This window comes from Chanodichthys erythropterus, chromosome 17 (assembly GCF_024489055.1).
Source record: "Chanodichthys erythropterus isolate Z2021 chromosome 17, ASM2448905v1, whole genome shotgun sequence".
Classification (NCBI taxonomy): domain Eukaryota; kingdom Metazoa; phylum Chordata; class Actinopteri; order Cypriniformes; family Xenocyprididae; genus Chanodichthys; species Chanodichthys erythropterus.
Window position 1 is genome coordinate 798905 of NC_090237.1, and position 16173 is coordinate 815077.

At 35.7% G+C, this 16173-nt stretch overlaps 1 protein-coding gene across 2 annotated transcripts in view; it reads right to left on the reverse strand.

The window, feature by feature from the left end:
• The window catches only part of LOC137004313 (cGMP-dependent 3',5'-cyclic phosphodiesterase), a 142105-nt gene that overhangs the window by 107471 nt on the left and 18461 nt on the right, over positions 1–16173 (reverse strand). The window lies entirely within an intron of this gene.

Consider the following 16173-nt stretch of genomic DNA (forward strand, 5'->3'; position numbering starts at 1 on the left):
AATATATAGTTTATAAAGCATGTTAACAGTTATCGAGGCTGAGCCAAAACCTAGAACTAGTTTGCAAAAGTAGGTTTTTGAAATAATCTCCAATATTCAACGAACGATTCCTAGAGGCAAAGTTGCTCAGAATGAGGAGTTCTACCATGCGGCACGAATGTCGTGGACGTCTGCAAAAAAATCATACAATACACAATCCTTTAAGCACGTGAAAAACACGAAGGCGCCCCCTGGTGGCCGATTTCTTTCGAATTTCTCACAGGCCTCTAGGGCCGTGAGTCAAACAGACCCAGCGAGTTTCATCGCGATCGAACTCCGTTAACCTTCTCTGATAGCTGCTCCAATTTCATTGGCTGATGGCGGACATGTTTTTTGAGATACATTAATGTCCTCAAATACAATCATGACGCATTGGATGAAGACACTGCATGCCAATTTTCAAGTCGATTGGACTAACGGTGAAGTAGTTATAGACATTTTCATGTTTTTTTTCTGTTATAGCACCACCAAGTGGCCAATCATAGCATCATTTTTCACACGACCACAGAATGAGCTCTTACATGGGTGTGCCAATTTTGATGAAAATATCTCATTCTGTTTTTGAGTTATAGCCATTTTAGTAAAAGTGGCTCCGCCCACTTCAAACGTTTTGGCGCCCCTTAGTGACCGTGAATCGAAATTTCAGCTTTTTTTTAATATTATTGACAATCAGACTCGGAGAATCTCGCTGCACTGATTTGGTTCCGATCAGGACAAGAATCAAGGACTAGATCGCAAAAGAAAGTTTTTCAAAAAATCCCAAATACCCAAAGAACAACAAGTGAATCTGAAGGAGTCATGAGCGATTTCGTACTTTTGAGCGCTGTAGCGCCCCCGTCAGGCCGATCAGGGTGAGTCTTGGTGACGCTGTAGACGGTGTGAGCACTACCAGCCCTCAAAGCTTCAAGTCTCTACGACTTACGGTTTGATCTGATCACTTTTAGGGGAGAATGATGATCCTCAGAAAATGTACACTACACGCTTGAACCCCTAACAAGATATTTCTACACTTTTCTCTCAGAGTGAAACACCACACACAAAACGGCTCTGTCAAAATTTCCTCTCCAAAACATTCAACACTAATGAAACCTCAACGGCGTCACAGACCGCAGTGGTCTAACCATTCCTGATGAGGAGGAGACAGCAGAGCAGATCAATATACTGCCTTCAATTCAAGTGATTGCCACAGACAATCAATCCAGCTGATAAAAATGAGCAAGAAACACATTTAGAGTGAATCCAGATCTACTGTGTGAACAGCACAAATGTACAGCTTGTGTTTGTGTTCAAAGCCTAACATGAATTATTCAATATAAATGTGTTATTTGAGCAGTAAAGTGTCTAAATTGTCTTTTCTTTAGAGATCTCATCTCCTGCACAAGAACTCACAGATTAATAATCACACAAAAAATAGACGGCAATCGTTGCGTGTGGTTGTTGCTTAGTAACCATCAGCGGTCAGGGAGACGCGCAATCATGTCTCTCTAACAGCGTCTCTGGAAAAAAAACACAAAGAAAGAGTTGTTTATTTCTGACCTGCCGATCTGAGTTTATTTCTAATTATAAAACAGACTGTTTTGACTCTAAATTCTGATTGGACGAGCTGTACCTGTGACACACCTCTGTAGTAATGTTGCTAGGCAAGCAAAAACACAGAAAAGTTACATTAAATCAACTATATTACATTGCAGAAAAGCTGTTTATTCAGATTATTAATATTAATTAACTGAATGAACATAAATAAACCTGTCGTGGTATTTTATTTCATTTGAAATGGATAAAATTGTAAGCAAAATAAATTAAAAAAATTATCTTATTAATACATTTTATCTTGTTAATACTAATTTTTTTTTTTTACATTTATTATACTTCTTTTGCACTGCTTTGGCAATAAAAATGCACATTAAAAAAAGCAGAAATGTATGTTAAGTATTTCAAATATATAATTTTATCTCAATAAATCTTTAATCTTAATTTTTATTATTTAATACTCATTTACTCAATTTTAAAATTGAGATATTTTACATTTATTATACTTCTTTTGCACTGCTTTGGCAATACAAATGCACATTAAAATGAATAAATATAAAGAAATATATGTTATTTTATTTTATTTTATTTTTCCTTATGACAAATTGCTTATGCTCTATGTAAATCGATTTTGATAAATCTAAGCTAAATAAATAAACGTAAATTTATCATTTTTATCTTTTTAATATTTTTTTCTTGTTAATACAAATTTACTCAATTTCTAAAAATGTTTTACAATTATTCTAGTTATTTTGCAATACAAATGCATACATAAAACAGTAAATATAAATAAATGTATTTGTCATTTAATTTTTTTTAACAAATTGCTTGCAATTTTCCTTCTAAATAGATTTGTATAAAAGATTATTAAAGTTCATTTATCCGTTTGCACAAATTTTTACATTTATTCTTACTGTTTTGGCAATACATTAGACATTAAAATAAGAGAGAGTGAAAGAAACAAGTGATAAATGGTGGAATGAAATGGATAAATATGTAAGTTTATTGTCTGTAATGAAAGACATGATCAGAATCTGTCTGGATGTGTTTCTACAGGATGAATTATTACAGCAGAGCAAACAGTGTTGATCTGGAGCAAAATGACACTGAACGTTCAGCTTTAATCTCTGATGTTGTCTGAGACGCACAACTGAACAAATAAAGCCTGATCAGAGAAAATCAGGCAAAACACACACATCTGAAGAGAGACGGAGAATGAAGGGAGAGAAGACAGATGGAGGCAGTCTCAGCTTATCCAGGCTGAAAAACGGAAAGATCAGAGAAATAGACCCTCGAGATCAGCAGTTCTCAACTGGTTCGGCTTCGAGACATCGAACATCAAGAGCACAGACACTGCAAACTTGAGTTTCTTAACCAGTGTTTCTGTCTTGTTTCCCAGTACATTCATCAAAATTTTACTTCATCAGAATGGTACGAAACTTGGTAAAGGTTTTGGCACTTGCTATGTGAACACACACAAAAAAAAAAAAAATTTACATGATCCGAAAAGGTTAAATGGTCCTCAATAAAATAGACACACTTTCATTGTTTGCAGTCAAAAATGAGTGCATTGGACATGAACGGTAGGTGAATTTCATCTAGTGGAAGCGTTTGGTACTGCGCCCAAACAATATCTTACTGAAAGCTCATTTTTTTGAGATATCAACTTCAAATTTGTAACACAACTTGTTTAGATCTATGATTTTGATTTTCTCACAGTTTTAGAGTAAAATGTGTTTTAAAATATATATATATTTCATACAAAATTTGAAAACAGTATTTTTGTGCATTTGTCATAATGCAATATTCTATAACTTTATTTAATTTCTCTTTTTAAACTTTTTTCACTTCAGCAATAATCTGAGTATCTTCTTTTATAAAACATCAAACTTTTATTATTATTGGTTCCCTAAAGAACCGTTCAGTGATCAGTTCTTAAAAGAACCATTATTTTAATAACCTAAAGAACCCTTTTCCACTATAAAGAACCTTTTGTCTAATGGAAAGGTTCCATGGAAGTTAAAGGTTCTTCATGGAATCATCAATGGCAATAAAGAGTCTTTTAAGAGTGTAAGATATTAAATCTTGTTTTCTTGTTTTTCATGCTTAAAACAAGAATAAATAATGTCAAAATATCTTCCAATGGGGTCAGAAAAATAAACATTATTTTTCTGACTCCATTGGCAGATATTTTTGTCATGTTTTAAGCTCAATCTCAATAAGCAAGTCTTAATATCTTCAGTCATTGTGCTTCTCCAGTAAATGTATCTTGACTTAAGGATGTTTAGATAGTTGTACTGAAAAACAAGACAGAAATACTGAGGAAGAACAGAATTTTGCAGAATAATATAAAAGTTGTGGTGTTTTGTTGGATCAGGGTTCATAAACAAAGAAAATCCCCAGAAGGTGACTTCAAATGGAGACGAAAATAAGATGACTGAAAGACAGAGTGAGGGTCATCACCCGCTGATAGAGGTATTGATCCGACTAATGACGTCCAGATGCCTTTGTATGTGTGTGTGTGTGATCTCACAGGTCTGAAGCACCTGCTCGGACACGTATCCGTCAGCGCATTGAGAAGAATCTGTCGACACACGCTTGTGTTCAGATTCACATCCTTCACCTCATTTACACGCGTCACTCCGCAGCCCTTCAGCAGCGTTCATTCACAAACATCTCTCGCTCTCTCAAACGCCTCCCTGCGGAGACAACGACAGGAAAACCAAATGAAAATCAAGCATCTGAAAGCAGAAACCACAGCCGCGCTGCTCAGAAAGATAACAAGTGTTAATAGCTCAGCAATTTTCCCAACATGCATTGCTGGAGGGGCACGTCGGCTTATATTTGCATTTTTCACCTTAGAAAAGATTCAAGCCCAATATGACGGATTAGTGTGTGAATGCTTGTTCTGACATGTTCAGAGGGATGTGAAAACTTGTGTGTGTGTGTGTGTGTGTGTGTGTGTGTGTGTGAGATTCACTGCACTGCAAGACTAATGTGTCAAAGTATTTAATTATTAAAGTACAAGAATCATGATGATATGATCAAAAAACATCAATGTGCAATAATTGACTAGATTTACTCATAATAATGAAAACAGACAGTTCCTCTGATCAGTGATCAAGCTCATTAGCGGAACTATAGGCCATTTATGGTTGCCAAGCAACATAATGATCCAAGATCTTCTAGGAACGACTGATTGGTGCATTAATAGAGAATTCAGCTGATATTGTGTGTGTGTGTGTGTGTGTGTGTGTGTGTGTGTGTGTGTGTGTGTGTGTGTGTGTGTGTGTGTGTGTGTGTGTGTGTGTGTGTGTGTGTGTGTGTGTGTGTGTGTGTGTGTGTGTGTGTTTGTGTGTGTCTTTATCAGTGTCTTTTTAGAACCACTTTCAATGCAGCTCATCCAATCAGAATTTAGATCTAAAAACTACTACTCAAAAGTTTCATGTTTCAGAAAGAGTCTCTTCTGCTCATCAACACTGCATTTACTTGATCAAAAATATAGTAAAAATCTTAAAAACAGCTGCTTTCTATGTGAATATATAGTTAACTGTACTAGGGGCCGAAGCCCTGTGAAAAGATTCTTGATATCTTAAATACTGTTGCCATGGCAACATGTCAGACTTTTAGAATATTCTTGGGTGTTTTTGAGGCTTCAAATTGCATGAAACACACGTCAAAGTTGTCGGCCGATAGATATGAGCAAAGTCTTAGAAATGGGATGGGGAGCAGGGGCTCTATAGCGCCACCTTTTGACAAAAGTTTTGAGGTTAGTCTTACCTACAGTCACCAAACTTGGTACATATATTGATCTTGTCAAGCCGGACAACTTTCTAATTTACAGTCATTAGCTCCGACCAACAAGAAGTCCGATATTTTGGTTTGAATGTGGATTTTTTGAATAATCATGCTGAGTTTTTATTTACTCCTCGTAGGAGATTCAGGCAATCGCCACCAAACTCAGTTAACATGAAATAAAGACACTGAAGATGCTAAACTGCGAATGATTATAGGATCTCAAATAGTGTTGCTATGGTGAGGGATTAAATTAATGACCCAAAAAAGTAAACCGGAAGTGTCTCATATCATGTAAAATCATTGTTTGATTTAAATTAAATTAAGATTGTATGTTGCCTGCCATGCACAGGTCTCCTTAAGCCACCGTGGTGGTGGTGGTGCCGAGGCTTGGGCCCGTCATCGCTGCTTGCAGCTATATTTTATTCCTGTGATCAAAGCTGAATTTTCAGCATCATTACTCCAGTCTTCAGTGTCACATGATCCTTCAGAAATCATTCTGATATGCTGATTTGCTAAAGAAACATTTCTAATTGTTATCAACAGTTTCATATTTTTGTGGAAACCATCATACACTTTATTTTTGAGGATTCTTTGATGAACAAAGTCCTGATTAACTAACAAAGTCCCAGACATGTTTCATGTTTTAATTAATGTTTTGGCTCATTGGAGAATGCTTTCAGCTACCAGTAACAGTGAACTGCAAATCCATTCAGCAGATTCTCACTGAAGAGGTGAAACTAATTTTGAGTGAAACGAACATTGGTGAATATTTTTCTTCTCCAGTTGCAAAGTGCAAAAACACGAACGTTTGACTGGAGTCTGATTGTATAATCCAGTGATGAGGACTCGCATGGAAATTAACATCTGGCTGACACACACACTCACACTCACACCTGCCAAAAACACAACAGTGCCACAATCAAACACCCCAGAGCCTCTACATGCACTCGTCTCTCTGGTGCTGTTGTTTTTCTCATCAGAGTCAGTGTTGAGCTCTGGAGATCCTCCTGTGTGGGTTTGTGATTATTTTAGACTCGTTTTAACATGCACTACATACAAAACACCACCTACATCCTGCCTCTGTGTGTGTGTGTGTGTGTGTGTGTGTGTGTGTGTGTGTGTGTGTGTGTGTGTGTGTGTGTGTGTGTGTGTGTGTGTGTGTGTGTGTGTGTGTGTGTGTGTGTGTGTGTGTGTGTGTGTGTTTACCAGAAGCAGTGGCCGCTAAATTGGTTCGGTGAAAAATGTTGGAGCTTCAATAATAGTTATATCCGTAAGTGTGTGTGTGTGTGTTTGCTAGTGATGTTTGTGTTGGATGGAAGAATAAATATGTGGATAGAGAGATGTGGGGTGTATTATGGGTTGGATCACCGTAGCAACGTGTAGAAGATTCTAGCGCACAGAAACCTGTGGATTCATCCAGAGACTCTGATGCACACTGACATCTAGTGGATGAACAACACATCACACACACAATTAAGATTGACATGGGAGCACGACAAAGGCATATATTGTATTTTTAAAGACAATTTGTGCACATTTTTCTAACACTGAACTTTGGAATGAACAATTATATATGTTTTTGGTATCACTTCAGTTTGGGGAACACATATCCACTATTAACCATGACTTTTTCCCTCAATAAACTGCTTATTAATACTTAGTAAGGTAGTTGTATTTGTCAAGTTTAGATATTGGGTAGGATTAAAGGATGTAGAATATGATCATGCATGAATATGTGCTTTAATAAACAGCCAATAAGCAACTAGTTGAAAGTGACACACTGAAGTATCGCCATATTTTTTCCTGTGGAATTAGGCATGAAATATGACGACATGAACATGTGAATGTCCATTTCTCCATCATCACACTTGTTTCATCATGTGACTGTACTTTATAATCCTGCTATCTCGCTCTGGCAGTTCTCCTGCGGAGCTGCAAACACCTGCTGGGATTTTGGGAATATTTTCCGACAGGTTTTAATAGAGCGACGGCGACACTGCAGCGCCGCAGACCTCAGGGAGCGTCGCAAACGTTTTGATAACATTAAACGCACATTAACAAGCAATCTAAATGTACAAGAGCAGATTACAGAAAATACACACTGAACAGAGAGAAACGTCCACATGTGAAATTCCCAGTGTGTTTTTCCTCATCGTTTCACTGCGGCTTTGAACTCGGACACTTTGAGGTTTTACTGGAGACTTCGGCATCGATGCTAGTGAAATATTAAGAGCCTGTGAATGGGGAAAATGTCCTTTTAACGAGCTGATCGTGACAAAAAAAATGATCGCTTAAAGCCAGGAGACTTCGGAAAAGTCGAAAGCTGAAATGTGTAATAAACTCGGCAGGCAGTGGAAGCTGGTTTTAATTCCCCCTCCGGAGCAGAATATAGGCCGTGGCATTTCCCTCATGCTCTGTTCTGGAAGGACAGGGAACTGGATTTCTTTCATCATTAGCAAATTAATGCAAAGAAAATCAAAGAACAATGTGACACTTCAAAGAGCTTCTCTGACGGTCACAAACAAACACAATCCCTCGTGACTCTGAACTCTGGAAGAGCAGATTCTCCCGAGAGGAACGACACGCACAATTATTCTGAATTATTATCTCCCACTTCATAAAAACAACAGCGCTTTCATTGGAGTACGTGTACTAGTAATTTTTTATTCACATTATTTGAAATAATTACATATTTGAAATATAAACGGTTATACTGAGAAATAAATGACTATTTTCTATTGTAATAGAAATAATAATAAATATTGTTTAATTTACTAACAACTTTTGTTAGATATAGAAAATTGTTTGCGATTTCAGTTAGGAGTGAACACGTCTTTTGATTTTTTTATAATTATGAAAATTACATTAACATGATATATATTACAATAGAAAATGGTTATTTTAGGTCATAAATTTCACAATATCACTGTTTTTTTCTGTATTTTTGATCAAATAAAAAAAGTCTTAGTGAGCAGAAAAGAGTTTCTCGAAAACATTTTACAATCTTACACACTCACACACACACACACACACACACACGCTACAGAAGCTTCCCTGTCGCCCCGCTTTAACATCTGTCTCGTGCATTAAAACACGTGTATGAATGTGAATGTGTGTGTTTCTCTCGCTGCAGGTGATGTCTGACCACAGGCAAAACATTTTCTGCTCAGATGGTGTCAGTGTGACTTTGACCTCCTGAAATCTCCCCTGTCTCACTCTCTATCACTTCCTGTCTCACTCTCTATCTCTCTCGGCCTCACTCAACTCAATTCTATTCAAATGAGCTTTATTGGCATTGACTGTGTGAAAAAGCACAATGCTGCCAAAGTGTGTGGTTGTAGATGTCACATGTGCAGTCGCTCGTAAGAACAAACACAAATCTAAAGTGAATGTGTGTGTGTCCTACAGCGTTCTCCTGCAGTGTATTTCCTCCCAGTGGTCAGTGAATTATTAAAAACTATAGAAATCAGTCATTCATCGCCTCGCCTGCGTGTGCCGACCTGCTGAAGTTCTCGTTCCCTCGGAGGAGCGACAGTTCCAGTCAAAAACAATCATCTCCAACTAATAAATGAAGAAAAATACAAGTCAACAGCAGCGTGACGCTAACAAACACTGAAATGCACGCAGAGGCGGCTAAAGCACAGAATATAGAAAATATAAGACACAGCACCATCATTTCATCATCATCAAACTGACAGCGTTCGGTAAAGTGTTTCATTTTCCCTCATCCATACATGTACACTACTGTTTTTAAAGAAATCCTCGAAGAAATGTCAGTCAACATCACATCAAACCCAAAACAACACTGTTACCATGACAACGTGAATATAACAGCAGGAATAAGTGCCCTTCATCGTCTCCTCCTCCCCTTCATCTCTCTGTTTAACAGCATCCGTCACTTCTGGTTTCATCATCATTGTCACACAGACTTTTGTTAATGGTGTAATTGTGGACGGTCAATATTTACAGTGTTTATCTCAAACACAGGTGTGTAAACAGCAGCTGGGTTGCTAATGGAACAGTTCATTATATTCCAACTCATTTATAAGCATTGTTTCAATACCGAAACCACATTTTCAAAAGTCTTCACACAGTCAGAGAAACAGAAGTCAATGCAGAGCAAACTGAGAACCATTTTTCACTGCTTTCAGACCAAATGCATTCAGTCACCGCACTTTTCAAAATTCAGGAACTCTTTTCCCATTCGTGCTCCACAACATGCAAAACACTATGTGTTTTCAGCACATTTTTCTAATGCTAACACTGCATTCAAAAAATGATATGATGGCAAATTCAAAGCATTTATGCAGTAATTATTTTAAAATATTCTCTATTTTATAGCCAAAAATTAAAAAAAAAAAAAAAATCATTACAAGCAATTACAATTTTAGCTGAAATTCCACCCACTCCAGTGCAAGACTAGAACATCACTGTAATGAACAACTGCACATGTTGTTACAGTAATGTGTAGAATGTATTTTATTTATTCTTTTTTTATTATCATTGCAGCCCTGGAGTTTTTTACCTCTTTTTTCACCTTTTGGTTATAGTTTTCAAGTACTATATCCCTTGTGTTATGTTGCGGGTCAATTTGACCCGTTTAGATTTTCTAGTTGTTGGAAATACTGGTTAACCTGTTTTTTTTTTCTTGATATTTTGTGACTTTTTCTCATTTATCATCATGAACATGCATGCAAAATTTCAACATGCTGGTGTTTTTTGACATTGACATTACTATTACGTTCGTGATGTTCGCGGGTCAATTTGACCCGCATATTTTAATACTCTAAGGCAACCGTACTGACCCAAAATAATAACATTTCTTGGTTATATTTTGTTATTTTATTTTTTTACTACCTTATGAAGCTAAAAATTGAGGTTTTCCACACTTGTTTCAATACAGAAAAAAATTGTGTCAGCCACAGATGGTAAAAATTACCTATCATTTATTTTTTCAAGCTACCTGATAGGATATTAAACCTTTGTTTTTTTTCTTGAAATTTTGAGACTTTTTCCTCATTTAGAGTCATGAACATGCATGCAAAGTTTCAACACACTGATGTGTTGTGAAATGTGCATACAGAAATGTTATACGTTCGTACTGTTCGTGGGTCAATTTGACCCATATAGACAACCATTCAAAATCAGACCCTAAATTCAAAACACTTCTGTGTTGTACGTCAGAACTCCTCAACTCTAGTACTGATGTGTCAGTGTCTTAATGAGTTTAACTGCTTTTTATTTGCAAAGTTTGTGGAAATATAAAGTTGTTTTGCCTGTTAATTATCTATCCCACTTTTTGAGCTTAAATATTAAAACTTAATTTGTTAAAAATTTTGAATACTTCACAGCACAGACTTAAGTTTGGTATCTTTTTAAAGGGGAAACTTCCCTTTAAAAAGGGAAAAAAGTTGTAAAAGTAAAGTTTAAAAAATTTATAGAAGTTTATGAAAAATTTCAATATGAAAATATATATTTTATATAAAATATAAATTTACAAAACATTTTCAACTCTAAAACATCAAGAAAATCAAAGTTAAATATCTGAACAAGTTCTATGCCGAATTTAAGGTTGATATCTCAAAAAAAACAAGTTTTAGTAAGACTTTTTGTGCGCAGTACCAAACTTTTGACATCAAGACTCCACCGGTGACTCTTCGATTTCCATATACAGTTTGAGAGATCTGAACCATATTTTCCACACTTTTCAAAATATTTATGAAGTAGACATCCTATTCATTAGAAGTTTGGGCAGTAATATTAATATTTGATTTGAATTCGATCCCTAAAACACATAAAAAAACATAAGGAAAGAATCAGAGCATGTTATAGTTTGGCACCACATCACAAATGAAGAATCTATCGCTATTTATCTATTGCTCTGTCGTTTCTTTTGAAAATCAGTCACCAAATATGAAAACTAAAGTCTGAAAGCTTTCAAACGATATATAGTTTGTCAAGATTACTTTAGGTTTAGACTAAGATATTATTGTTAGAAATGTATAATGTTAAATGTCCCACAGGGAAAATAGTGGTTAAAAATATTTGTATTAATCATAAATTCAGATATTTATTCTTTGTAATGTGTGAAAAATATTGATATTAAAAGTTAATTATTTAAACATGATTGTATGTTTTTTTTTTCATAGTGTGATTTTTTGGGCAGTTGTATAGAATCCAATTAGGGTCAATTTGACCCGGACCATACGGGGTGTCACCAGAAATCGAACAGTGCACAAGGGATATTCATATAAAAAAATGAAATTTTGATTAATTTCTGATTCATTCGTGTTACAAATGCTTTCAATAAAGTGAAATTGTGTCTATATGAAGAATTGATTTATGTGGAAAAGTTCATCAATGATGTAATGCTTCCTGTTGTTAGTGTTTTTCAGGTCAGTGTGTTGTGAATGAAATGTGTGTTTTCTGAATGAGTGTCATGTTGGTCTGAGTGAGTTTTGTAGGTGAGATGAACTGTTCATACTGGTAATGCAGACTGTGTGAAGAGTTTAGAAAATGTGTAAAAAAAAAAAAAACTCATTTTATAATAAAAAGATGGGTTTTGAACTGCTGATGTATGAAAAGAGCTAATAAAATTGTGATTTAAACTGCGTTTATTTTTTCCAGATTTGCTGTGCTTGTTTGTAGAGCTGCACAAATTTATCAATTTGTTAATTTTACTAAAATATTAAACAAAATAACACAATACTTGTCATGTCTTGTTTTGGTGTTTCACGTTTATGTTATAGTTGTGCTTTGTTTGTTTTCCTTGTTTTGCCATGTGTTTTGTGTCATGTGATTTCCCTTTGCCCTCATGTGATCATGTCATGTGCTTCCCCTGTCTCATGTGTCATGTTCTCATTGGTTGCTTTAGTCATGTGGTTTCAGTTCTGTCCTGTCAAAGACAACAATAATATTTTTATTTTTATTTTTTTTAAGTTCCAGCTTTGCTATGTTGTTTGTAAAGCTGCATAATTTAGCAAAGATTTATGTAATTATATCAATATACCTATTATTGTTGTTGTTTTTTTATTTTTATTATTATTATGTTATAAAATATTAAACAAAATAACACTATTGAAATTTTTAACTGTAAAATTAAAAAAAAAAATGAATATTTAAGAAAAAAATAATTTTATGTTTTTTGTTAAGGTTCTTATATATCTTCACTTCATTTTTTCACACATTAAATCTTGTATATTACCACACTTCACTCTAAAACACTCTTTTTTTGGTTTAATTTCGATTAAATACAGCCCTAGATTATTCAAAAAAAGAGTTTAATTTCTGGATCAAGTATTTCTTTACTTCTTCTGACACTCAGTAAGTGAATAAATACAGTAATAGTGTTTCCTCAAGCATTAACATTTCTTCAGTTGATTTTTGGGTTTATTTACACCTCAGACACTCACACAGCTGGTAAAAGTGCGCTATCAGTTTAAGCCGTGGCTTAACATTGACATCTGGCAGCGGGTTCGGACTGTCCTCACAACACACTCTTACCAGAACCCTCTGAGACCGGCTGGAGTCTGGACCGGACCCAACTCAAGCTGGATCAACCCCAGAAACCAGCGAATCTGTCGAACGCTGACTGTGAAAACACTTGAAGAATTTACCCGATGAGAAATTCAGACAGCAAAAATCATCTATTCAGAGCTTCGTTCAGGACGTTAAAACCTGATTCACGATATATATCTGAATCATCGGCGCCATATCTGGAGAATAAAGCGACACTCAAATATATGAGAATCTAGTTATATTACATCACAAAATATTATTACAAAGTGTCATTTATTGTAAAGAAAGATGCATAAATGCACAAGAATTTACTTCATACAGCCACTAAAATGACCAAAACTGCTGATTTAAAGACATTGAGACTTAAACAGTGAAGAAAAGTGAAGTTTATAAAGGCAAAATATCCTGCAGATTTAGATGAATCACATTCACATATTCATAAATGATGTAGATTTATACTTTTGAGATCAGTGTACATCATACACACACCATTCAACCCCAGAGCAAAGCTGTTCTGTGCTTTAATTCATTAATATGAACTCAAATTCTCAACATCTTTTCATCTGTTAATGCTCAATCTGTTTAGTGGTTTTATTTCTCTCTTTTGTTCAGCTTTATCAGCGATGCACACACACACACACACACCTCGAGCTCTTTTCTCGCACACAGAGCGTTTGAACAATCAGGCACATGTTTCTAAATCTGTAAGGTTCCAATTAAAAGTTCTCAATTGCCTTCGTCAGAGTAATTAAGATAAGCGAACACATTTCCACAGCAGCCGATGAGAAACAGACTTTCTTTTTTTAATCTCCTCAAATGCAGGAGAAACTCACACGTTTTGGATTATGACATTATTTTCATGACACTTGAGGCCATTCACCCTCTAAAACTCAGTATAAAATCATTTGGTCTGAACATAAAGACATTTCGTCTTAATTAAAAGCAGAAATCATTAAAATTCAACAACTTTGCTGTACAATCATACTCATATTTACAATACAATGAAATTTTTATTTCTATAGCATAACTGCCACTGACCAAAGTGCTTTAGAAACAATAAACACACATCCACACGGACACAGAACTAAAAGATGTACTAAAAGGATACACTTGAAAGCATCCACAGACGGAGAGGATTTCATGTGCTTTTGGAAATCATCCAACATCGTTGTTTTACCTTTTTTGTAAAGGTTGTTTGACTTAGTCTTTGACGTTCTCTTTGTAAACACTGGATCGGTACTTCCTCCTACATCACATGACCTTTCCAACATGATTACGTCATGCGTGGAGCATCACAGAGCAGTGCAAGACGAGCATTTGTGGTTAAAAAGTATATAATGTTTATTTTTTTTATGAAAAAGGCTGATGGTTTCTCTAGATGAGACTCTTATTCCTCGTCTGGGATCATGTAGAGCTCTTTGAAGCTGCACTGAAACTGACATTTGGACCTTCAACCCGTTGAACCCCAGTGAAGTCCACTATATGGAGAAAAATCCTGGAATGTTTTCCTTCATTTCTTTTCCACTGAAGAAAGAAAGACATCTTGGATGACATGGAGGAGAGTAAATTATCAGGACATTTTAATTCTGAAGAGAACTAATCTTTTAACACTAGTGACCTGCTTATCTAGAGCTGAAGCCGAATCCATTATAACGTCCAAATTCTGACACACTTATTGAGATAGAGGCCAGCCTACTCATAAATTAAGATCTTTTTGGATCAATAGGAATATATAGATGAGTATCATGTGTATGGATGATAAAAAAAATCATGTGTTTATGAAGAAAATTGTGAACAATAAAAAAATGAAATAGGTCTAATGACAGAACCCTGAGGCACACCACTGTGTCATTTAGCTGACGCAGGGCACAAACTGAAAAAGATTTATCTTTTAAACATGATTTAATGCAATCTAAGGCGGCACACTTAAAACCAACATAATCTTCCAATCACTGCAATAAAATGCCATGATCAATATATCAAAAGCAACAGTAAACAGAATAAGTATTACCACCTTTACCAGAATCGACAGCCAATAAAATATCGTTAAAAACCTTAAGGAGGGCAGATTCTGTACTGTGAAGGGAACTTAAACATGACTAGAACAGTATTCGCATCTAAATATAGAAATATAAGTTGTGATAAAACAACCTTCTCTAAAACTTTTGATTTTGTTATAGGCCGATAAATGCTTAAACCGTACAATCTACATTCTGTGGCTGCGCTACTGCATGCTTAAAACAAACAGGAACTTTTGCATTGACTAAACTGCTATTAAAAAGAGATTGAATAGTAGTAGCTAGAAGATCAAACAGATTTAACAGCAGCCGAGGAGGGACAGGATCAGACGGATGTACCGGCGGTTCTTTAAGGGTTAAACGTCACACACAGCGGCTTTAACCGACTGAGAGATTCATATGAATCAGTTTGTCTCTCATTACTGTGATGGTGCAACCCAGTCAGTCAGACCAGCAATTAATCTGAATCTAATTAGACACCAATTACTGCTGTTTAAACTGGCACACACACACACACACACACACACACACTATCACTGGACGTCAGCGCTGCCACTAGAACACAAAGAAAAACAAAGAGGACGCAAATGAAAATTAGACACAGACAAAAGCTGTAATGACACACACACTGGGTTTTTCTTCTGCGTAATTTTTAGAAATGGCATTCCCACAAGGACAGAAAAACACTGTCCCGTGTGTGTGTGTGTGTGTGTGTGTGTGTGTGTGTGTGTGTGTGTGTGTGTGTGTGTGTGTCCAACAAAGGACACTTATATTAGTGATGCTCTGAAAACAAAACACAGAAAATAAAGTTTTCATCTAGCCATAAACTAAATTAAATAAAAATAAAATAGTACATAAAAGTACGAAATAAAATAGTACATCAAAAACTATTGTTTTATATAATATTATAACGACTACAGACGCACCAAAATCACACCAGAAAAAAATAAAACATTTTCTTCATGAATCATTTGTACCTGTGAAGATGACAGCAAACGTCCCTGAGGAGCTGTGTCACATTCAGCTCGCGTCAAAACACACTCACACACACACACACACACACACACACACACACTCACACACACACACACACACACACACACACACACACACACTGTGACAGCATGGACAGACAGGTGGATCAGTCCATGAAATTCCAATTATACAAGAGCAGAAATGGGAAATTGGTATCAGTGTGTGTGTGTGTGTGTGTGTGTGTGTGTACTAAAGCCCTGCAGGTTATCAGTACAACTACACACACCAAGTTTGA